This window comes from Populus nigra, chromosome 15 (genome assembly GCF_951802175.1).
Source record: "Populus nigra chromosome 15, ddPopNigr1.1, whole genome shotgun sequence".
Taxonomy (NCBI): domain Eukaryota; kingdom Viridiplantae; phylum Streptophyta; class Magnoliopsida; order Malpighiales; family Salicaceae; genus Populus; species Populus nigra.
The window spans coordinates 6,684,133-6,710,619 of NC_084866.1; the positions used below are offsets into that span (position 1 = coordinate 6,684,133).

At 36.0% G+C, this 26,487-nt stretch overlaps 1 pseudogene; it reads right to left on the reverse strand.

Annotated features, from left to right (window-relative positions):
* Window positions 1-12,536, reverse strand: part of LOC133674687 (uncharacterized) — a 186,535-nt pseudogene extending 173,999 nt beyond the window's left edge.
* Between the last annotated feature and the right edge of the window lie 13,951 nt (window positions 12,537-26,487).

The window sequence follows — 26,487 nt, forward strand, 5'->3', positions numbered from 1 at the left end:
AATATTGTAGTTGATTAATCAATTGTTCAGCAGTAGCAGTAAAGATTATCATTTGTCGTGCCGAAGATGTTAGAAATTCCTGTTCCACAACTTGATCAAGAAAAGACAATAAATTATCATAAAAACCATTAACATTTAACAAACCTATAGGTTTATGGTGAATGTGCAGTTGGGGCCAAGAGGAAATATGAAAGATCTCTTCCAATGTGCCTAGACCACCTAGTAAAGCAATGAAGGCATCAACATGGTTAAACATCACATTCATTCAATTAGACATTGTGGAGACCTGTAGTTCCTCTATAATTGTTTTTTCAATGATGTCCCCTTTTGCTAAAGCTTTGGGTACAACCCCCAAAACTTGACTGCCTCCTAAAAATACAGCTATTGACACCCCCCCATTAACCTAAGGCAGCCTCCGCCATACACTAAATGAATCTTTCTCGCAGCTAGTACCTAACCAAGATGATTTGCTGATTCTAAAAACTCATTTTCTTTTCAGGACTGGATCCACCAAAAACACAAATATTTCTTATGTGATGATGACTTGAGGGACCTGCCATTTCTACACACTTCTATATATGATGAATGTATGGGTTGAGTAGAAATAAAGGGAAGGAAGAGAAGATTTTATAGATGAGAAATTGAAAATGCAATCATACCACCTATATGTAGGCCATTTGGAGTTTCACTCTCTCTCTCTCTCTCTCTCTCTATTTTATTTATTTACTTATTTATTTATTTTGAAAAAGCATGTGTATGTACAAGTAGTTGTGATTGTAGCTCACATCTTTCCTTAGTTTTACATCCAAGAACAGCTTAAACGCTCTCTATAGGTCGAAGATAGGCTTCCTGACACGATCAAAGAGTTGATGTTTTATCCCAAGTGCAAGAGTGTCAAAGTAATAAATAAACCGGCAAGACCGGGGTTGAACACAGGGAGGTGAAATATATAAATTATAAATAATAATAATAATAATAATAATAAATAACAAATAATAAATGATGATGATGATGATGATGGTGGTGGTGGTGGTGATGAGTTAAAGAGGACTTTGAGATGTAAGATAAATGTGAAGATTAAACAATGATAAAAACAAATGTCAAGGTTAAAGGATCCACTAATAGTATTAGAGATAAATAAAGTATAAACTCTTTATAAATTATCAACATGATCATATTAATCATCTTATTTACATAACACCATACTTATAAATTTTATCAGGTATTCATGATGGTAACTTATGTTGACAACAAATCAAGTTCCTCTCATAATAACGATGTCGGTCGAAGACTATGAAGGATCAAGTATTTGATGTACCAAGTGTTATACAACACCAATCTAGATTAACCATTTAACAAGATATTAAGAATTAATAAGATAAAAATGATAAGACATGTTAATAGCAAACTTTCTTGGATATAAACATTAAAGTCCATGTTGAGTTTATATTATACTTATCCTAACACCATTAGTGAAACCTTTTCACCTTGACATAATTAACTTAGCTAGACATTATAAAGAAGAAAAACATAAATAAACAATATAAGAACATAAACATGATATAAGTTAACTAAGTATAGTAAAGAAAATGAAAAGCATAAACAAGAGATTAATGAAAGCAAAACTTAAGCATTACAAAAATATAAAGAGAAAGCAAGAACATGATCTTGATATGAAGAACCAAGATTTCTAAATTAATGGCAAATGCCTCCTTTTATAGGCTAAAATTCAGAACTATTCATTTGGTAATTGATTATTGATGTAGTGGCCAACTATTGATTTAGTGGACTTGGTGGACAGCAGCACTCAAGCATTTTGGTTGGATGAATTGACATTGCTGCAATCAGAATTTGGATGTGTTCCGCATGAAAGTTGTTGGCAATCATCTTTTCTTTCCACCCATAACATTTCAGAGCATTTGGATCACTAGAACTCGAGATATGGCTAAAATACTGAGTAGTGCTGCTAGTGGACGTGGTGGATAGCCCTCAAGCTCTTGTCTGGATGAAATATCATTGTTGCCATCAGAATTTGAGCAGGTCTTCTCATGAAAGTTGTTGGAAATTGTCTTTTCCTTCCACCCACCGAATATCACGTCATTTGTCCTTCTAGAACTCCAGATATGGGTAAAATTCTGAGCAGTGTTTGGATTGGATTGCAGGACAGATTCTGACTTTTCTTTTGTGAGGAAACTTTGGATTTGAAAACGGCAAATTTGGGTCTTTCACTATTCATGAACATTGTAGGCCTATTTCTTATATTTCTATCCATATAAATTAAACTGAAATTCAAGATCTACAGCTCCAGATATGACCTAATAACTGAACAGTGTTCCAATCAAGTTTTCTTAAAAATGACCTTTTTAAGTATTAATCACTTCCCATCAAGTTTTCTTAGAAACTGGCAAATAGGGTTTTTTTAGTCAGATTCCCAAGAATATGTTTAACATATTCTTTATGGAATTGTGGCTATAAATCATGAATTGCACGATGCACATCTCCACTAGGGTGCGTCTCAAGAGTCAATAGAAGATTATCTAAAGACTCCTTACTCAGGCCATCCTTAATTCATACCAAAAAAAAACACAAAAACAATGTGAGAAAAAGAATCAATTTTTATATATAGGATCACTCAATTCAATAGAGTCATTTTTAAATGAAAAATTGTCAAAGCAAACTTTCAAACGATGCCCATTTACCTTGAAAACATTGCCATTCTTTGGATTCTTGATATCACATGCCTCATATGGATACACATGTTTCATAATAAAAGGACCGCTCCATCTTGATCTTAGTTTTCCAGGATATAAATGGAGTCAAGAATTATAAAGCAAAACTTTGTGACCAACATTGAATGTTTTTCTCAATATTTTCTTGTCATGAAACTCTTTAATTCTTGCTTTATGAATTCTTGAATTTTCATATGCATCATTTCTTATTTTTTCAAGCTCATTTATTTGTTATTTTTGTAGTTGACTAGCATTATCAAGGTTTGAATTAAAAGCTTTAGTAGCCCAATAAGCTTTATGTTCAAGTTCCACAAGCAAGTGACAACGTTTTCCATAGACTAATCTATAAGGTGACATACCTAATGATGTTTTATAAGCAGTTCGATAAGCCCAAAGTGCATCATTAAGTCTTAAAGACTCGTCTTTCCTATTAGGGTTCACTATTTTCTCCAGTATCTGTTTGATCTCCCTATTAACAAGTTCTACTTGTCCACTCGTCTGAGGATGATAAGGGGTGGCAACTTTGTGTGTGATTCCATATTTCTTCATTAGAAACTCAAATGACTTGTTGCAGAAATTTATTCTACCATCACTTATCATGGCTCGAGGGATTCTAAATCAACTCAAAATATTTTCTTTCAAAAACTTTATCACTATTTTGTTATCATTGTTTCGACTTGAAATTGCCTCTATCCATTTTGAAACATAATCTACTAAGACTAATATGTACTAGAAACCAAATGATGGAGGAAATGGACCCATGAAATCCATACCCCAACAGTCAAAGATCTTAATGACAAGAAAGGATTTAAAGGCATCATATGATGTTTTGAAATAGATCCTAACTTTTAACAATTTTCACAAGTCTTGTAGAATGCAGTGAGTCCTTGAATATGGTGGGCCAACAAAATCCACTTTGTAAGATTTTTGCAGTTGTCTTTCTTGATAAAAATGACCCCCACATGCCTTAGAATGATAAAATTTCGTGACGCTACTTATATCATTGTCAAGAATGCATCTTTGAAATATTTGATCAGGACAATATTTGAATAAATAAGGGTCATCCCAAGAAAAGTTTTTCATTTCGATCAAGAACTTTCTTTTGTCTTGGGTACTCTAATAAGCTGGGAAATGTCCTGAAACAAGAAAATTAACAATATTAGCAAACCAAGGCATTGTAGAGACGGAAAGTAAAGATTTGTCAGGAAAGTAATCATCGATTGGTGTAATGTCAAATCTCGAATCTCTTGTCAATCTTGACAAATGATCTGCAACAATATTTTCAGTGCCTTTCTTGTCTTTGATTGCGATATAAAATTCTTGAAGTAACAAAATCCACCGCACCAATCTAGCCTTATAATCTTTCTTAGAAAGAAGATATTTCAATGCTACATGATCACTGAAAACAACAACAGGTGAGCCAACAAGATAAGACTTGAATTTTTCACATGCAAATACTACTGCAAGTAATTCTTTTTCAGTGGTGGTGTAATTCATTTGAGTACTATTTAAAGTTTTACTTGCATAGTAAATCACATAAGGTTTCTTATCTTTTCTTTGTCCCAAGACAGCACCCACGGCATAATCACTAGCATCACACATTATTTCAAAGACAATGACCAATTAGGAGGTTGAATGATAGGAGCAAAAGTAAGCAAGTTTTTAAGTTTAACACAGGTTTCTTCATAATGTTCAGTCCATTCAAAAATATTATCCTTTGTTAGAAGGTTACTTAAGGGCTTAGATATTACACTAAAATCTTTGATGAACCTTCTATAAAAATTAGCATGTTCTAAGAATGATTTAACATCTTTAATAGATTTTGGTGTTGGCAAGTTAGCAATTAACTCGATTTTGGATTTGTCAACCTCAATTCCTTTCGATAAAACAATGTGACCAAGGACAATGCCGTTTGGTACCATAAAATGATATTTTTCCCAATTCAGTACAAGATTCTTCTCCTCACACCTGCTCAAAACCTTTTCTAAGTTAGTCAAACATTCATCAAATGAATCACCAAAAACAGAAAAATCATCCATAAAAATTTCAAGAAAACGTTCAACCATATCACTAAATATACTGAGGATGCATATTTGAAACGTGGTTGGTGCATTACATAATCCAAAAGGCATATTTTGATATGCAAAATTACTAAATGGACCTTCTTTTGATCTTCCAATGCAATTTCTATTTGGTTGTAACCTAAATAGCCATCTAAGAAACAATAAAATTCATGACCTGTAACTCTTTCTAGGATTTGATCCATGAAAGGTAAAGGGAAATGATCTTTTCTAGTCATTGAATTAAGTTTCCTATAGTCAATACACATGCGCCAACCAGTAATAGTCCTAGTTGGAATTAACTCGTTTTTCTCATTTGTTATCATAGTGACTCCAGACTTCTTGGGTACAACTTGGGTAGGACTTACCCATTTGCTATTAGAAATAGGATAAATGATTCCATTATCTAGAAGCTTAATGACTTCATTTTTCACTATTTCTTTCATATTAGGATTAAGCCTTTGTTGCATTTCTCTGGAGGGTTTAGCATTTTCCTCCAAATAAATCCTGTGTGTGCAAATCAAAGGACTAATTCATTTTATGTCAGCTATGGTCCATCCTAATGTATTTTTGTGGATTTTCAGAGTTTGTAATAACTTACCTTCTTGATGTGCATTAAGTTTGGAAGAGATTATTACCGGAAAAGTTTCATTTTCTCTTAAAAATGAGTATTTGAGATTGAATGGTAACGGTTTCAAATCAGGTTTTGGTGGTTGAACACTTAAAGGTATGGACTCAATTGATCATGGTGGCAATTTCTCAATTTTCAGTCTCCAACTATTTGCCTTTGATTCTTCCTAAAAATAAACCATTTGTAAATCATCAAATTCATCAATCTCATTTTCACTGGAAGTGGTTTGAAATTGATCATGAACTAATTTTTCAGTAAAGCCCACTTCCTGTAAATCATTATTATCTCCAAGTTGCTTGCAAATGTTGAAAATATTTATCTCCAGTGTCATGTTTCCAAAAGATAGCTTCATTTGCCCATTCCTACAATTAATCAATCCATTAGAAGTAGCAAGAAACAGACTAGCTCATGATCAATTACATGCTTCAACAGTTTGTGTGTCCAAGACAATAAAATCCACAGGATAAATGAATTTATCAACCTATATTAACACATTCTCAACTATTCCTCTAGGCACTTTTACAAATCTATCACCAGTAAGAGAGTTACAGAAGTTAGTTTTAACTCATTGAGACTTTGAAAAACTGAATATGAAAGTAAATTCACACTAGCTCCAAGATCAAGTAAAGCTCTTTTAATTTTATGTTCTCCAATAAAGCAAGAAATTTTAGGACAACCACGGTCTTTATATTTCAAAGCATTATTGTTTTGAAGAATGACACTTACTTGTTCGGCTAAAAAAACTTTCTTTTTCACATTTAGTTTTCTCTTCACAATGCACAATCTTTCAAAAATTTAGCATAAGAAGATACCCGTTTAATAGCATCCAACAAAGGTATATTGATCCTTACCTGTTTGAAAGTTTCAAAGATTTCAGAGTTGTGATTGACTTTTCTTTGTTTAGTCATGACATAAGGAAATGGAAGTGCTGGCGGGAAATCAATCTTTTCTTTGCAATGTTCAGATTCAACCCCTTCCTTACCCTCAGAGATTGACTCATCATTTTTCTCACAAGGTTCAAGAGTTGGTTTTTCAATAACCTTACCACTGCGAAGAGTGATGACTGATTTGACTTGATCCATATGTTGGCTTCTAAAACTACTTGCATTTGCATTGTATTGCCTCTTGGGATTTTATTGTGGTTGAGATGGAAACTTACCTTTCTCTTAAAAACTGAGAGCAGATGTGAACTTTGCAAGATTATCTTTAAAATTTGTCATGCTTTGAGCAAGTTGAGTGTTGATTGTCTCTTACTTTTCAATGAATGCATGCAATGTTTCCTCAAGATTTCTTATAGGAGGTGGAGTATAAGGAGGTGCATATCCATGAGAATTTTTGAAATTATGGTGTGCTTGAAATGGTGGTTGTGAAGTTTGTGCATTACTCTTCCAACTAAAATTTGGATGATTTCTCCAACTAGGGTTATATGTTTGCGAGTATGGGTTATGATTGGGCCTTTAAAAACTATTTAAAGCATGGGCTTGTTCATGGAGGCATTCCCTAAAAGAAGGCAAAGTTGGTTTCACAGATTTGACATATAATTTCTTAAACAGATTTTAATTGACCACTCCTTTTCAATTCTAGTGTCTCGATTTTTCTAGCTAAAGATGCAAACTTGGCTTGGAGGTCATGATCTTCCCTAAGGTTATACATTCCTCCACTAGATGTATGAGGTTGAGTTTTACGTGGTGCCTCATAAGTGCTTGTAGTGTTCCAATTTTGAGCATTTTCAGCTAGTAAGTCTAGATATTCCATTGCTTCATTAGTGTCTTTATCTTCAAAAGTCCCATTGCACATCAATTCCACCATTTGTCTATCTTTAGGTGTTAACCCTTCATAAAAATGTGAGACCAATCTCCATGTTTCAAAACCATGATGAGGGCAAGTATTAAGTAAGTCTCGATATCTATCCTAACATTGGTAAAATGTTTCTCTTGGTTTTTGAGTGAAAGTGATCATTTGTCTTTTGAAAGAGTTTGTTCTGTAAGACGGGAAAAACTTCTTTAAAAATTGTTGTTGCATTTCATCTCACGCACGAATGGATCCTGGTCTAAGATTTTGCAGCCATGTTTTAGCTTTATCTTTTAATAAAAAAGGAAAAAGTTTTAATCTGATGGTGTTCATGCTATAATTTAAGTCATTATAGGTGTTACAAACCTCCTCAAATTCTCTCAAATGCAAGTATGGATTTTCTAGATCTAAGCCATGAAAAGAAGGTAAAAGTTGAATAATGTCTGACTTAAAATTAAAATGAGATGCATCAAGAGGGAAAATTATGCATAAGAGTGCACTTGTTCTTGTGGGATTCATGTGGTCTCTAAGTGTTCTAACACGGTTATTCTCATTATGAAGCGATTGGTTATCTTCTTCGGTCATATTTTCTGAAAATGATAAGCATACCCTACAAAGTCTACCACTTATTGTACGTGATCAAACTCTCATGCACGTGTAAGAAGAGAATAAAAGGAAGAAAAGAAAAGAAAAAGAAACAAAACAAAAGAAGTAGAGTTAGATAAAATGAAAAGTGAAAAGAGAATAAAATAAATATTATAATTTATACAAGAATTTACCTCCCCGGTAACAGCGCCAAAAACATGACATGACCAAATAGTTGATATCTTCTCCCAAGTGTAGGAGTGTTGAAGTAATAAATAACCCGGCAAGACCGAGGTCGAACCACGGGGAGGTTAACTGTATAAACTACAAATAAAGAAATAAATAATAATAGAAAAGGAGTTGAAGAGAGCTTTGAGATGTGATATTGATATAAGGATTAAACAAGGATAAACTAATTGTCTAGGTTAGAGGATCCACTAATGACATTTCAAACAAGTATAGTATAAACTTTTTTTATTACTCTACTGGAAACCACACACAAAGGAGGTTCCAATCGGATTATAAATTGTTAACATGATTACGTTAGTTATCTTATTCGAATAATGCTAATACTTGTAAATGTTGTCAGGTATTCATGATTATAACTTATGTTAACAACAAATCAAGTTTCTTTCATAGCCCAAGTGTCGGTTATACCATACGGCTGGGCTATGAAAGTGCCAAGTATTTGTTGTACCAAGGGTTATACAACATAAATCTAGATTAACCATTTAACAAGCAAAGTATTAAAAGTGAACAAGATAACAAATACAAAACATGTTAGTATCAAATATTAAAGTCCATGTTGAGTTTATACTATATTTATTCTTACACCATTAGCGTAACCTTTTCACCTTGACATAATAAACTTAGTTAAATATAATGTGTAATGACCCCGCCTTTTCAAGGCCAAAGTACTGGAATTTATTTTTTTTACATTACATCATATCGACATATTCATAAATTTCCATTCTTGTTCTAATCTTGTATCATCACAAGAGTGTCGAACAACAAGTTACACAACTAGTATTTTTATTATCCTACCGCGTGTGATTCTTACAACATGATGTCCTCATTAGATGAATACCTTATATGAGTATTCATACACTTCATATCAACCTATTTGTACATTCTCGTTCGTATTCCATTTCAATATTTAATTACTAGTTTTTACAAAAAGGATTATATAATTCTTTGCATGTCCGTTCATACAGAACTCATATCACCCATAATATGCGAGTATATAATTCTTTCTGAAATGTCTGAGCCACGAAATGAATTTCCTTATGCACCATATTGGTATGATGTCCTTGTTACTACACAAGGTAATTTTAAGCATTATAGGCCATTTAAGAAAACATAATAAAACAAGATTAAAGTCGCATTTCATTCATGTAAATACCACCGTTAATGATTCATCAATTACCGAGGCTAATCGCAGTACTCAAACCCGATCATTCATTTCAAATGCCGTTAGTTGAATTAATGTTTTTCTTTGTTTAAAGCATAACTATTATAGTCCTTTCATATACCTAGTATATACGAAACGTAGTATACATGAACGCATCAGTTCTTAAAACTAACTCATACACTCAAATTTGACTATCCTCTTAGCAGGCCATTAGCCGAAGCCAATCATTTATTCATCCTGTCATCCACTAGGTGGCCATTAGCCGTAGCTACTCATATTTTTTTTTCCATCTCGGTCATTTACCTAAAGATGCGATTAATTGCAGCTAGTCATTTCTTCATCCTGATTATCCATTTAGAATGCTATTAGCCGAAGTTAGTCATTTATTCATCCCGATTATCCATTTAGGATGTCATTAGTCATAATTAATCATTTGTTCATCTCAATCATCCACCCAGGATGCTATTAGCCGAAGCTAGTAATTTATGCATCTCAACTATCCATTTACCATTAGTCGTAGTTAATAATTTGTTCATCTCGGTTATCCACCTAGGATGTTATTAGCCAAAGCTAGTAATTTATGCATCTCAATTGTCCATTTAGGATGCCATTTTTCGAAGATAATCAGTTATTCATTTTGGTAATTCATCTAGGGTGCCATTACCGTAGCTAATCCTTTATTCATCTCGAGTATCCATTTAGGATGCCATTTACCGAAGCTAATCATTTATTCATTCTGGTAATTCATCTATGGTGCCATTACCATAGCTAATCATTTATTCATCTCGATTATCCATTTAGGATGCCAATAGTTGGAGCTAATCAATCATTTATCCCGGTCATCCATTCGGATGCCATTAGTAGAAGCTAATCTTTGTTCATCCCAGTCATCCACTTTGGATGCCATTAGCCGGAGCTAATCAATCATTTACCCAGGTCATCCATTCGAATGCCATTAGCCAAAGCTAATCAATCATTTATTTCGGTCATCCCTTCGGATGCCATTAGCCAAAGCTAATCAATCATTTATTTCGGTCATCCCTTCGGATGCCATTAGCCGAAGTTAATCAATCATTTGTTCCGGTCATCCATTGGATGCCATTAGCCAAAGCTAATCAATCATTTGTCTTGGTCATCCATTCAGATGCCATTAACCTCTCGGTCATCCATTTGGATGCCATTAGCCAAAGCTAATAATTGTTTCATCAAACAATTCATGACAATTTGACATTCCCTGCACCATAATAGCAAACCCTTCGGGATACTCGTACCACCATTTCCTAGTAGTTTATCATTCCTAACACGATGATAGATCCTTTATAATGCAGAACCAAACATCCCATAACGGTTTAGCATTCAGTATAACACAACAATACCCTTTGTATCACTCATCCAACCATTCATGACAGTTAATATTCAATGCAACACAACAATAAATCCCCCGTAATACTCACACCACCATTTGTGGTAATTAACCATCAATACAATACAATGGTACGTCTTTCATAACACTCATACAATCTTTCATCACCATTACATTCAATAAAAATACAACAGTAGATCATTGGTAATATATTCATCACAATTACATTCAATATAATAAAACAGTAGATTCTTAATAATACTTATACAATCATTCATCACCATTACATTCAATAAGAATACAACAGTAGATCCTTCGTACTGCTCATACTACCATTCATTAGCAGCCCAAATTCATAATAGCCCCAACAACATCTCATATTCGGTTTAGTATTCATCACAACTCAATAAGATGTTCACCTTAAATGGGTCATTTTAGAACTTAACATTTTCACCATTGTTTCAACATTCATCAAGAACTTGTTCGACATTTCATAGTCGTTTCGACAATCATCAAGAATTTAATCCAACTCTTCTTCATCGTTTCCTCTTACAACAAGGATTTAAATAAAATATCATTACAAGTGAATCATTTCAAAACATAAACATCAAAATGGGAGAAAGGTGGAAACCACCTACCTTCTCCACTTGTGGTCTATCCTTGTCCTGGCGGTGGTCTGATCCCGACCACAACACCTAAGACACCAATGTCAACAATCAATTCATTTGCAACTTCAATTCACATTCATCACCACACTTATTTCAAGAGTTCATATGTTCACATTCAAGTGTTCTACATTTTACACCATCATACCATGAAATTATTCCTAGCATTTAAGTCATTTCTGCCTAGAAGGCCTACTGTAGAAATCGACAGTGAAAACTGGTTCACTACAGGCTGCCCAATTCGGCAGCTAAAACTGGTTCGCTGCTGGCACCACAATTTCGACAGCGAAAACTGGTTCGCTGCAGGCTGCCCATGCGGCAGCAAAAACTGTTTCGCTGCTGACGCTATAATTTCAGCAGCGAAAACTGGTTCACTGCAGCCAACACATTTTGCAGCAGCACTTGCTACTTGCTGCAGCCAACTCAGTTTCGATAGCGAATCACAATTTCGCTCCAGGACACACAATTCGGTAGCGAATGCTAATTCGCTATAGGAAACGCAGTTTCGGCAGCGAATCCCAAATTCGCAGTAGCCCACTTAACCTCGACAACAACTCCTAAATTCACTGCGAAACACACATTTCGACAGCGAATGCTAATTCGCTGTAGAAAACTCAGTTTCGGCAGCGAATCACAATTCGCTGCAGACAACTCAACTTCGGCAGCGATTCACAAATTCACTACAGAACACACATTTCGGCAGTGAATCACAAATTCGCTGCAGAACACACATTTCGGCAGAAAATGCTAATTCGCTGCCGACATCTCAGTTTCCGCACCGAATTGCAAATTCGCAGCAGCCAACTCAACTTTGGCAGCGACTCCTAAATTCGCAACACAACACACATTTTGGCAGTGAATGCTAATTCGCTGCGGACAACTCAGTTTCGGGAACGAATCACAATTTGCTGCAGACAACTCAACTTCGACAGCGAATCACAAATTCACTGTAGAACACACATTTCAGCAACGAATCACAATTCCGCTGCAGACAACTCAACTTCAACAGCAAATCACAAATTCGTTGCAGAACACACATTTCAACAGGGAATGCTAATTCGCTGCAGACATCTCAGTTTCGGCAGCGAATCGCAAATTCACAGCAGCAAACTCAACTTCGACAGCGACTCCCAAATTCGCTACAAAACACACATTTCAGCAGCGAATGCTAATTTGCTGCGGACAACTCAGTTTGGGCAGTGAATCACAATTCGCTGCAGACAACTCAACTTCGGCAGCGAATTACAGATTCGTTGCAGAGCACACATTTCGGCAGCGAATGCTAATTTCACTGCAGACATCTCAGTTTTGGCAGCAAATCATAATTTCGCTGCAGGACACACAATTCGATAGTGAATGCTAATTCGCTGCAGGAAACTCAGTTTTGGCAGCGAATCACAAATTCGCAGCAGCCAACTCAACTTCGGCAGTGACTCTCAAATTTGTTGTAAAACACACAGTTCGCCAGCGAATGCTAATTCACTGCAGAAAACTCAGTTTCGACAGCGAATCACAATTCGTTGCATAACACCCCATTCGGTAGCGAAAACTAATTTGCTGCCCAACCCACATTTTGGCATGAACACACACCACACATGCTGTAACAACCCAACACATAAATTGTCACTAAGTTCCAGTGGAGCACACACATTGAAACCATCAATTCCAGCATATAATCTTTCAATAAATTCCAGCAGAACACACACATTAAAACCATCAATTCCAGCATATAATCTTTTGTTAAATATTCTGGAATTAGGTCCCCTCATCCAGCCCCGTTTTTGTCCCCCCTTTTAGCTTAGTTCTTTCCATAACAGTTGGAGTAAAGTTCCTAGGCCATGCATCCATAGTTTTCTTCTTCCTTTCGATTTCAAGACCTTAAGAACAGGTGGAGAAAGACATGGTTCATACCTCACGGATTTAGCATTTTTGGGAGGGGTTTGACAACATTTCTCCCCTTCTACTCCCAATTGCTCCTTCCTCTTCCTCTCTTTCAGTTTTTCTCCTCCTTTTGTTAGTTTCCCACCGATTTTAGGCCTATACTCCCTTCATGTTTGCAGCTGTCCAGCCTCCTGTCAAGCTCTCCCTTCTTTCTCTCACGCCTAAGAAGGGCACTAGCAGTCGGGGTTTGGTCAAGTTCTTTCCATGGAAAGGGAAAGAGGGAAGGGGACAAGCATCTTATTTTTAGGGAGAGGGAAGGGGACAAGAGCATGCAGCTCACTTTAGGGAGAGGGAAGGGGACCAGAGCATGCATATCATTTTTGAGGAGGGTGTCCCCCCCTCTCTCTCCTTGCTGCATTTATACCTTTCCTAAAAGCAAAAAAAAGGGGTGTTTGGATGTTGGACCAAGGCTGCCCTAATCCCCCTTTTAGTTTATCCTTGAACTGATTTCCATTCCCTTTCTTTCCACTAGGATAGGTCAGTCTCACACTAAATCCCGGTTTTTTTAAAGTCACTGTCGATTCCAAAATCGGCAGCCTCAAATTGTGTCGCTTCTAATTCAGGAATCAGCAGCCTCAAATTGTGTTGCTGTCGATTCCAAAATCAACGGCCAACGATTGCTTCGCTGCGCATTTAGAAATCGGCAGCTTGAAACTGTGGTGCTGCTGATTTAGAAATCGGCGACCCGACAATGTGTCGAAACTGCGTCGCTGCCGACTCAGAAATAGGTAGCCCAACATTGTGTCGCTACCAATTCAAAAATTGGCAGCCCGAAATTGCATCGCTGTCGATTCAGAAATTGGTAGCCAAACTGCGTCGCTGCCGATTTAGAAATCGGCAGCGATGGTGGAGTCATTTTGGTTCCACTTCTTGTTTTTTTTTTTGTTTTTACATTTTAAGGAGCCCGACGACCCCGCCAGCACAACCAGACAGCCAGTGAGGTCGGCTCTGATACTAAATGTAACAACACGGCCAAACTTGCCATATATTGTCCGCTTTAGGCCTTACCGCCCTCACGGTTTTGTTCTTAGTAACGCGAGCCCACTTCTGAGCCTGATGCCCCAAAACACGTACAACAAGTTGGCACCCAGCACTCTTAATAAGGCCAGTTACCACTCCCTCACCCGCCGATGTGGGATATTACAATTCATCCCCCTTAAGGAGCCCGACGACCCCGTCGACACAACCGGACAGCCAATGATGTCGGCTCTGATACCAAATGTAACAGCCCCATAGGATTTAATTAGTATGGTATTGTTCATTGTCATTTTGAGAACAACCCCCCGTCTGCGTTTCTTTCCTTGTTCTCTACACAACTATCCCATCTGATTTCTTTTCTTTTCTCTGCAACTTCCTGTTAGTCTCCATGATTCTCTTGCTTGATTTTGGAGCTGCAGATCATGTTTTGTTTTCAGCTTTAATCCAAAGGAGACAACATCTTTTGTGCCTCCTCTGTGCTAGCTGTAAAATGACATGAAGAGAGGAACCTCACCATCATCTAGTGGCTTGGATTTTATCCCTAACATAGATGGCTGGGATGAGGTGTTAATGTGGAAAGTAATGACTGATTATCACAATATAGGAATTAGAATATTTTAGTTTCCTATTTTTGCTTTATTTGATCACCTGAGATCACATACTAGAATTAATGTAATATTCGTTTCCTAATAAGAGCTGTGATTAGGTTATATAAACCTCCTCTACTGGGAGTAAAAGGAAAAAAAAAAAGGGAAAGAGACAGAGGAAAAAGAAGGAGAGGAGGAGAAGAAACGTTTTGAGATCTACAACATATAAAAAGTAAGCTTTGCTGCTAAACATTGACAAAAACTTTAGACTATCAAAACTGATGAGGCCTGCAGAAATGAGGGAGATCTGCAGCATATGGAGAGGGAGCTTTGCTGTTAAACCTTGACAGAAATGTTCATTTGGATTGTATTTCATCTTTTGCAGTAAAAAAGTAGTGAGACTTGCAGGTATAAGTCTTAACTTTCTCCTCCCTTGCCGCATTTAAATCTGTTGCTTTGATGTTTTAAAAACCTGTTTTATCTTTGCTTTGCACATTCGTTTTCCAATTTTAGACCATACAATGAATGCTTGCCTTTTGTTCTTGTCGTGGCTTTAAGTTTTAGATGAGTGATTATGTTAAGAGTTGGCTGGTTCTTTTTTTTTTCTTTCGCTAGTTCATGAGGAACCGTGGGGGGGCGACTGTTGGTTCTTCAATCATCAGCTCACTTTTTTTGTTTTTTCATTTTCTCTTTTGTATTAAACTAGTATAGCAACATCTCCCATATTGGTAAAAGAAGGTAGGTCATGAGTCACGGACACTGCACTAGAATTTAGATTTCAAATTTTGGTTTCAGAACTTTGGCTCCCTTGAGCCTACGGAGGTGTTTCATTTCCAGTTATAAAAATTTAAGATAAGCCGGCTTTGAACATTTTTTTAGTTGTTTTAAGTTTCTTGTAAATCTTATAATATATATGATGGTTTGCTACCTTCTATTATGATGTTTGCATTTAATTATGATACTCGTGTTTCGATAAAAATATAAAAATATTTTTGTGTGTTGCATATAGCCAATACCCTAACATATTTTGAACATTCCTTTTAAAAAAACAAATATTTGAAGTTTCAAAAATGTGTTTTCGCATGGATTTCTTAAACACAAACAAAAATTATTTTCTTGCATTCTGAATTTTACAACATGTTTGTAAAATGCCAAAGGGTATTGACCAATATTCCAAAAATACAAAATCTTATTTTTGGGGAATTCTACTTTATTCACCATTTATATTTGGATAAAGAAATTCTAAAGGGATTAATATCCAAAATATTATTGGGAATAACTTGTTATTATTCACTGTTAATGTTTGGATAAAAAAAACCAAGTGGTTGATATCCAAAATATTTTTCTAGGAATAATAACTCATCACATATCCTTGAAAGAAACCTCGATTATAAATTGAGGACATTTTAAGTTTTGACTCCACAATTTACGAGCCATGAAAGTATGAAACACCAAGGAAAAAATAAACTTTTAAAGCGCTTTGAATTTCCTTAGATTTCTAAATTTTTGTTCCTCTTCCTTGCGATTTACAAGTCGCGAACACTTGAGATACTAAGGAAAAAATGAGCTTCGAAGCACATTGAATCTCTTTAGATTCCTATCTTAGCTATCTTTTCATTCAAAGGTTATAAATTTAGTTTCAAATCAAACACAGATTTCAAGAGATCTGCATTGGTTCTTCTTGGCATGCTGTAAACATATCTAAAGATATGATCTATATTGGCCAAGGGTTCTTGCTTTTAGACTTTGAACTCAAGTTTTTTTTTTCATAGTAAACCTATCTTAGGAAAACTAATAGGATTAGAAAACACCAACAACATAAAAACTATAAGGCAAACCAAACACCAAGCAACTTACCTTAGGTAGAGCATACTAAGGGTGCTAAAACCTTCCCTTTACGCAACCAGTCCCTTGTCTTAGAATCTTTGAAAGACCAGTTAGGTTTTCTAATGAACATAATACTAGGTGGCGACTCTCTTATTCACAAAAACAAAAACCCCGACACAATCCCCCGCTTCGGGAAGGGTCGTTGTGACGCCGCGCTCTCGCGAGGGTGCAACAGGGTTTACAATACTGAACCTTGGATATATATCTATATGGACTTTGTTTTAGGTTTACCTAGGTCAAAGAAAGGTAGAGACTTTATTTTTGTTGTAGTTGATAGGTTTTCTAAGATTACGCATTTTATTATATGTCATAAGACTGGTGATGCATCTCATATTGCAGATTTGTTCTTTAGGGAGATTGTATGTTTGCATAGCATTCCTAGAAGTATGGTGTTAGATCATGATGTTAAGTTCCTTAGCTACTTTTGGAAGACTTTATGGGGAAAGTTAAGAACTAAACTCTTATTTTCGACAACTTGTCATCCTCAAACAGATGGACAAACTAAGGTAGTGAATAAAACTTTATCCTAACTTTTGCATGTTTTTATTCAAAAGAATCTAAAAAGTTAGGAAGAATGTTTGTCTTTTGTTGAGTTTGCTTATAATATATATTCAACCACTGACTTTTCTCATTTTGAAATTGTTTATAGGTTTAATCCACTAACTCTTATTGCTTGACCGCTTTTTATGATCGACTTGTTTTAACTCACAAGTGCACGAGTGTGTGATGTAGCAAAAATAAATCAAATGTTATTTGTTGTGTGGACATGTAAGATCATAGATTGTGCTTGGGCTGATTTAGGGCTAAATTTAAGCATCAAATAAGGATACAAATGTACCTATTATTTGGGCTAAAATTGACATTGAAACCTTGAGTGTTTGATGGCTGAAGTTTGCACATAACATAAGGCAAGTTTGGGCTTGAAATCGATCATATGATAATCCTTTTTAGAATTGGAATAGAATTGATTTTTAGAGCAAATTTGTAGCACTTATTTGAACCAAGATTTGCTTCAATCTTCAACTAAATTTCTCTTCAATTCTTTATTCTGAATTCCGACGTTGAATTTACTGAAATAATTCATTTAAGCTCCAAAAACCTATCGAAACATTAAAAGAAACTTCATTACTAAAAAGCACATCAATTATTATAAAAACCTCAAATAAAAACAATAAATACATATGTAAAATAAAAGACTTAATGATACTTTTGATACATAATCACACCCCCAACTTAGATTTTGCTAGTCCTCAAGCAAAACAAAACATAAAACCTTTGAAATAAAAAGAATAATAATAACCATAATTAGGCTGGACTCATCACACTTGAAGGACCTATCATGCAAACATTGTTATCTTTAACTTAGTATACACAATAGCGAATAAAGAAAAATAAGCATACTCACATTCTCTAAATCAAACATCCATACAAAATTCCAAATTCAATCGTATTTATCATGCAAGCAACATAATTGATACACGTTAAAACTCAACTTATAATCTTTCCTTCTCACCACTACAAACAAGGTAGCAAACTAGAGAAATATATATATATATATATATATATATATATATATATATATATATATATATATATATTTCCTCTTTTTTTTTTGTTTATTCTTTGTCTTTAAGTGGTCACTTCCCTTTTGACACGAATACAAACATTTGTGATGAATGCACCCGGTTACTCACAAAGTCACAAACTTAAAGTGCTTTGCATACTCATATTTCAAGCTACCGTTTGACATAAAGATAAACATTTGTGATGAATACCTCTAGTTACTAAGCAACTCAAAATATTGGAGTAGATAGAACTTTGTACACATTTATTTATTTAATTGTCTAATAATTATTACTCTATTTACTTAAACTTTGTTTAGGACTAGATCAAAAGGGATGATCACAAGTAAAGCATCACACTCATCTTTCATGCATAATCACATAACTTTTACAAGGAAAGATGTACTTGAATAATCTTAAAAAATATATATATGTTATATCTTGCTTTATAAGATATTATCTATACCAAATTAAAGCATGCAATGTTCAACACAATAATGAATCCAAAAATGCAATGTTGATCCTATACAAGTGTCATTCACATACGAATGCAAGTTTTTTTTTTTTCAAACAACTATGGTCATCTCAAGCATTCAACATAATCAAATATCTAAAATTAAGTTTTACATTATCCTCAAATGTAAAAAAGAAGGAGAACAAAAGTATAAAGATTAGAAAACTGTTACTCCCCTTTTGTTTTCAAGGATGAATGTCTGATTGAATTGGACATAAGATGGCTTCTTGCTTGATTTTTTTTTAACCTGCATATCACAACTAAAAAGAAAAAATTGATTTTTTTTATAAATAAAGAACCTCACACCCCCAACTTAAAATAATGCATTGTCCCTAATGTATGAACAAGAATATATAAGAGATGGAAGAAAGAAAAAAAAATGAAAATGAAAAAATGAAAATAAAAATAAAAATAAAAACTCATTACTTCTAATACTACAATGGTATTGGATCTTCAAGATCCAATGTCTCAACTTCAGCCACAACGTTTTCAAGATAAGGTTTCAATCGATGACCATTTACTTTGAAAACATTTCCATTCTTAAGATTTTCTATCTCAAATGCACCATGTTTAGAGATGGATTTACTCACAAATGGACCAATCCATTTTGTCCTCAACTTCCAAGGAAATAGATGTAATCGTGAATTATACAAGAGAACCTTTTGACCAACATGAAAGGATTTTCTAAGAATATGTTTATCATGCAAGGTTTTCATCTTATGTTTTGAAATTTTTGCATTTTCAAATGCATCATTTCTCAGCTCATCTAATTCATCCAATTGAAGCTTTCTATTTTTACCAACCTCGTTTTCATTGTCATTAAATTGCTGGATAACCCAATATGCACGGTGCTCAATCTCAACAGGGAGATAACAAGGCTTTCCATAAACTAGCCTATAAGGAGACATTCCTAAAGAGGTCTTGTAAGTAGTACGATATGCCCACAAAGCATCAACTAGTCGTAGGGACCAATCTTTATGGTTTGGATTGACTGTTTTCTGTAAAATGTTCTTGATCTCCTTATTTGCCAACTTAGCTTGACCGCTAGTCTGTGGGTGATAGGGGGTACTGACCTTGTGAATTACACCATATTTTCTCATCAAAATGCCAACGGGCTTGTTACAAAAATGCTTTCCCCTATCACTAATCATAGCCTAGGGCATGCCAAAATGAGAGAAAATATTTTCTTTCAAGAATTTGACCACAACTCGATGGTCATTGGTTCGAGATGCAATGGCCTCCACCTATTTAGACACATAATCAACAGCTACCAAGATGAATTGGTAACCAAATGAACTTTGAAAAGGTCCCATGAAATCAATCCCCCAACAATCAAATATTTCCAAAACAAGAATGGGGTTTAGAGGCACCATGTTACGCCTAGTGAGGTTACCTAGTCATTGGCATCGGTCACATGCAACACAGAAGGCATGGACATCTTTGAACATGGTGGGCCGATAAAAGCCACACTCCAATATCTTGGTAGTGGTTTTCTTGGAAGAGAAATATCCACCACAGGCTAATGCATGACAAAAATTAATGACACTTGTAATTTCATGATCAGGGATGCATCGCCTAACAATTTGGTCAAGGCAGTATTTAAATAGGTAGGGGTCATCCCAAAAAAGATACGCATGTTGCGCAAGAATCTTTGTTTGTCAAGTTTAGACCAATGAGAAGGAATCTGACTTGTGGCTAAGTAATTTGCTATGTCAGCATACCATGGAGAGCCAATGTAGGAAACAATACCTGCACAAAATAAATTTTCATCAGCAAAGAATTCATTTTTTAGAGATTCATCAATTATGGTCTCATAGCTTGAAAGACCTAGGGGTAGGTAATTTTTGAATGACTTCAACTTTTGACTTATTTACCTCTATCCCTTTTGAAGAGACAATGTGACCTAAAACAATGTCATGTGTCACTATAAAATGACACCTCTTCCAATTAAGTACAAGATTGCTCTCTCCACACCTTTCAAGAACTTTTTCTAAATGCATTAGACATAATTCATAAGAATCCCCATAAACTGAAAAATCATCCATGAAAACTTGCATAAAAATTTCCACCATGTCACTAAAGATACTAATCATACACCTTTGAAAAGTGGATGGTGCATTACACAAGCCAAAAGGCATTCTTCTATAAGCATAGGTACCAAAAGGACAAGTGAAAGTGGTTTTTTCTTGGTCTTCTAAAGAAATCTCAATTTGGTTGTAACCTGAGTATCCATCAAGAAAATAATAGAAAGCTATTCCGGCTACTCTTTCAAGCACTTGGTCTAAAAATGGAAGCGGAAAATGGTCATTCCTAGTCACCATGTTCAACTTACGATAATCAATGCACATACGCCATCCAGATTGGATTCTAGTTGGTACTAACTCATTAATTTCATTCTTCACTATCGTGACTCTAGATTTTTTAGGGGCAACTTGGGTTGGACTAACCCATTTTGAGTTTACAATGGGGTAAAATGATACCTGCATCAAGTAGCTTAAGCACTTCACCTCTTACTACTTCCTTCGTGTTTGGGTTCAATCGTCTTTGCATTTGCCTCACAGATTTAGCCTCTTCTTCAAGATAGATTCTATGTGTATATAAAAGGGGGCTAATTCCTTTCAAGTCAGTAATAGTCCACCCAATTGCTTTCTTGTGTTTTCTCACCACTCTCAAATGTTCTTGTTCCTGCTCTATGCTAAGTTTTGATGAAATCACAATAGGATATGATTCATCTTCCCCTAGAAATGCATACTTAAGATCACTCGGTAAAGGCTTCCTTTCTGGTTTATAAGGTTGGACAAGAGTGTCGCACCCTCCCGAGAGCTCGACGTCGCGGCGACCCATCCTCGTAGCGGGGATTGATGTTGGGGTCTTTCTATTGTGAAAAAAGGAGTCGCCACCTAGTATTATGGTCATTAGGAAACCTAACTGGTCTTTCAGAGATTCTAAGGCAAGGGACTGGTTGCGTAAAGGTAAGTTTTAGCACCCCTAGTACGCCCTACCTAAGGTAAGCTGCTTGGTGTTTGATTTGCCTTATAACTGTTATGGTGTTGATGTTCTCTAATCCCATCAGTTTCCTAGGATAAGTCTGCTCTGATGAACGCAATCTAGAGTGCTTTAAAAATCTATTTTTTTTGTCTTGGTGTTTTATACTCTCACGGCTCGTGAACCGTGGAGTAAAAAAAATTGAAATGTGCTCGATTATAATCAAGGCTTCTTTCAAGAATGTGTGCGGATTTATTATTCCTAGAAAATTATTTTGGATATTTACCACTCCGGGTTTCTTTATCCAAAATTAACAATGAATAATAACAAATTATTCCCAATAATATTTTGGATATTCGTCCTTTAAGGATTTCTTTATCCAAACATTAGTGGTGAATAATAGATGAATTCCCTCCAAAAATAAGAGTTTTATATTTTTTGGAATATTGGCCAATACCATTTGGAGTTTTACAAACATGTTGTAAAATCCAGAAATGCAAGAAAAATGATTTTTGTTGTGTTTAAGAAATCCATGCGAAAACACATTTTTGAAACTTCAAATATTTGTTTTTTAGATAAAAAAAAATGTAAAAACAATGTTAGGGTATTGGCCGTATGCATGAAAACAAAACATTTTTTATTTTATATTTTTTTGATGTCTTGATGAAAACCGGGTATTTTAATACCGGATTTGTAACTTTACAGTATAAAAATACAAACCGATATTGATCAAAATGCAGTAACAGATTTGCGGAAAATCACAGGTTTTTTGAAATAATTCTTTGAAGAAAATTTTTCAAACTGGTCAGACCTGGCCCAAAAGGAAACTGGGCCGAGATCAGCCCAAAATAAATTGGGGCTTGGTTTCTACAGGGCTGGACTCAGCCCAGCAGCATAGGCTGGGCTGGGGTTCCAGCCCGAAACAAGCATGGACTGGTACCTGCACAGTACCCGGGTACTGTGCACTTGCACAGTAACCAGTTAATTAATTAGCCAGTTACTGTACACATGCACAGTAACCAGGTAATTATTTTCTTGCTTGCAGAACGTGCACAGTGCATGTTCTGCATGCAAGAAGATGAATAGTAAAATGAGATAAGGGGCAGAGGGTTGACCCAAGTAAAAAAAAAATGAAGAATGGTCTCATTCTAATGGGTGACCTACCCAGAAAAAATGATGGTCTCATTATGATGGGTGACCTACCCAAGTGGAAAATTATAGTCTCATTATGATGGGTGACCTACCCAGATGTAAGAGAAAAGGTTTTTAGAAAGGGGTCTCCAGTGCCCATTTTATTTTGTTTTTATTTTATTTTATTTTTATTATTATTAGAAAAACTCCATGCTTTTTCTAGGGAAAGGTCTCAACATCGGATGATCTGCCCGTTTTGAATTTCAAAAGAAAACATCTTACCTCGAGGAAATGAAACAGCGCTGGTTCACAATTCATATTCTTTTCCGTAGCTACGTTGACTCGAGACTTTGTCTCTTAGTGATTCCCAAAAACTTGAAACTATTTTGGCTTTCGTCCCATCTTTCCTGCTAGGTTAGTGTTATGACAATATAGCATGCATGTTTTTGTTACCTATCTTTGGAAACATAGGTCCCCCTTTCGTTGTAAACTTCTTCGAGCTCTTGTTTCCATTTGTTTGTCCAACCTTTTCTCTTGAATCGGAATATGCTCCGCACATTATACTTCATATCCTCTTGGTGAAGAGATCTCTGATTCCTTAAGGGGCCCTTTCTTGCTTCATTGAGTATTGTCCTTTATTATTATTTTAAAAGGAAAACTCAAAAGATTTGGTTTTGTTCATGAAAACTGAAACTTTCAATGTAATTGGCAATTCTCATAAAAGATGCTTTTTTATAAGTTTTTATGATATACCCCTTTGGGCTTTGGTTCACTATGGACCCCTATGTGCACTTCGTACACTTCTTGCCCCCAATGTGGTGTGCATAAATATGCCAAGTTTAGATTTGATTTGGTTCCCTCCAATTGATGGAGTCATTTCCTTAGTCATGTGTAAGCAAAAAAGAGTTTGTTTAAGTAAAAGATTTCAAATGCTATGAGATCATGCTTTTTATGAAGAAAGGTTTTTTTACAGAGAAAATTCATGGCCAAACTTTATTTTATTGATTGGGAGATTATGGAATACATCCAGCGTAATATTTCCTTACAGAGTCAGAATTCACTGGCCTAACTAGATCTTCTCCATCCATTCTAGATAATAGCAAAGCTCCTCCCGAGAATGCTTTCTTCACCACGTAAGGGCCCTCATAGTTCGGCGCCCATTTACTCTGATCTTCTCCTGGTAAAGGCAATATTTTCTTCAGTACAAGATCTTCTTCGTGGAATCCTCGAGGTCGAACCTTTTTGTCGTATGATTTGGCCATCCTTCTTTGGTAAAGTTGATGATGACAGATTGCGGCTATCCTCTTTTCACTGATCAGATTCAGCTGTTCATATCTAACTTTTGCCCATTCTACCTCTTCCAGCTCAGAGTCTACTAGTACTCTCAATGAGGGGATTTCCACTTCTAAAGGCATAACCGCCTCCATTCCATATACCAACGTGTACGGGGTGGCTCCTGTTGAGGTTCGGACTGCGGTGCAATACGCATGAAGGGCAAATGACAACATCTCATGCCAATCCTTATAGGTGACTACCATCTTCTGAATAATCTTTTTGACATTCTTGTTAGCAGCTTCTACCGCACCATTCATCTTTGGTCTATACGGCGAAGAGTTGGAATGCTTGATTTTCCATTTAGCGTAAATTTCTATTATCATCTTGCCATTCAAATTCTGGGCATTATCAGTGATAATCTTTTCTGGTGGACCATATCGACAAATCAAATCTCTCTCAATAAATTTCTTCACTACTTTTTGCGTCACATGAGCAAATGACCCGGCTTCTACCCATTTTGTAAAGTAGTCGATAGCCACGAGAATAAACCTATGACCATTGCTGGCTTTTGGGTTTACAGGTCCAATCACATCAATTCCCCACATCGCGAAGGGCCATGGAGATGTCAAGTTAAATAGAGGAGCTGGAGGGGCGTTGATTTTGTCACTGTATGCTTGGCACTTATGACATTTTCGGACATAGTCGATGCAATCCTTTTCTAATGTCATCCAGAAGTAACCGGCTCTTTGTATCTTCCTAGCCATCACGTGTCCATTAGCATGGGTTGAGCAAATCCCTTCATGGACTTCTCGTAACGTGCTTTTTGCCTCAAATTCATCCAAACATCTCAATAAAGTCCCGTCGGATGATTTCTTATACAAAATCTCCCCATCAAGATAAAAATCCAATGCCAACCTCCTCAAGGTCTTCTTGTCGATTTTGGATGCCCCCATGGGATATGCCTGGTTTTGGATGAAATTCTTGACATCATAGTACCAAGGGTTTCCATCCACTTCTCTTTCGACTAAGCAGCAATGAGCTGAGTTATTTCTGATATTGATATGTACCGGTTGTACCTTGTGCCCAAAGTCTATCTTGGCCATAGATGCTAATGTCGCCTAAGCATCTGCAAACTGGTTCCTTCCCTTCCTAGATGGGTGAACTTTATTTCCTCAAATTCTCTAGCCAACTTAGACAGGTATTCTTGGTAAGGTCTTAACCTCTCTTCCTTGGTTTGCCATTCTCCTTTTACTTGGCAAATGATCAACATTGAGTCTCCATACACATCTATCTTTTTATGTTCATCTCTAATGCAGCCTCTAAACCAAGAATGTAGGCTTCATACTCAGCCGTGTTGTTGGTGCACCCGAACTGCAACTTAATTGAAACTGGATACTGCTTCTTATCAGGGGAGATTATCACTGCACCCGCTCCGTTACCACATACATTTACAGCACCATCAAAGTACATAACCCACCAATCTGATTTCTCTTCCTCGATTGCAAGCACATCTTCATCGAGAAAGTCAAAGTCTAATGACTCATAATCTTCCATAGCATGGTCAGCCAGGTGATCGGCAATAACACTCCCTTTCACGGCTTTCCTTGTCATATATACTATGTCATACTCAACCAATAGAACTTGCCATCTTGCAATTCGGCTAGATAGATAGGGTTTTTCACAAATGTACCTCAACGGGTCTAATTTGGAAATTAACCACGTAGTGTGATATAACATATACTGACGTAATCTCTTTGCAGCCCATGTCAGTGCGCAACACAGCTTCTCAATCATAGTATACCTAGACTCACATTCCGTGAACTTCTTGCTCAGGTAATAAATGACCCTTTTCCTTCCTTCCGGTTTCATCGTGTTGCCCAAGCACACATCCCATTGCTGTTTCTGTTACTGTTAGTTCCAATATCAATGGCCTTTCTGGTACAGGAGGAACAAGCAAGGGCGGATTCAACAGTATTGCTTGATTTTCTCAAAAGCCTCTTCGCACTCTTCATTCCAACTTCCAGGGTTCTTCTTCCTTAACAAACGAAAGATCGGGTCACAAGTCGTGGTTAATTGAGATATAAACCGAGCAATGTGATTCAACCTTCCTAAGAAACCTCTCACATCTTTCTCAGTCTTGGGAGATGGCATAGATTGAATAGCTTTTACTTAACCGGGGTCCACTTTTATCCTTTTATCACTTATCATAAATCCCAACAACTTCCCAGATTTCAACCCGAATGAACACTTTGTGGTTAAGCCTCAACTTATTCTTCTTTCAAGACAATTCCTTCAATATTTGGACATGATTCTCTCCTTCTCTAGGTTTAGCAATCATGTCATCCATATCTTCAATTTTTCTCTTATTTTTTCATTGCTCGAATCTATGGTT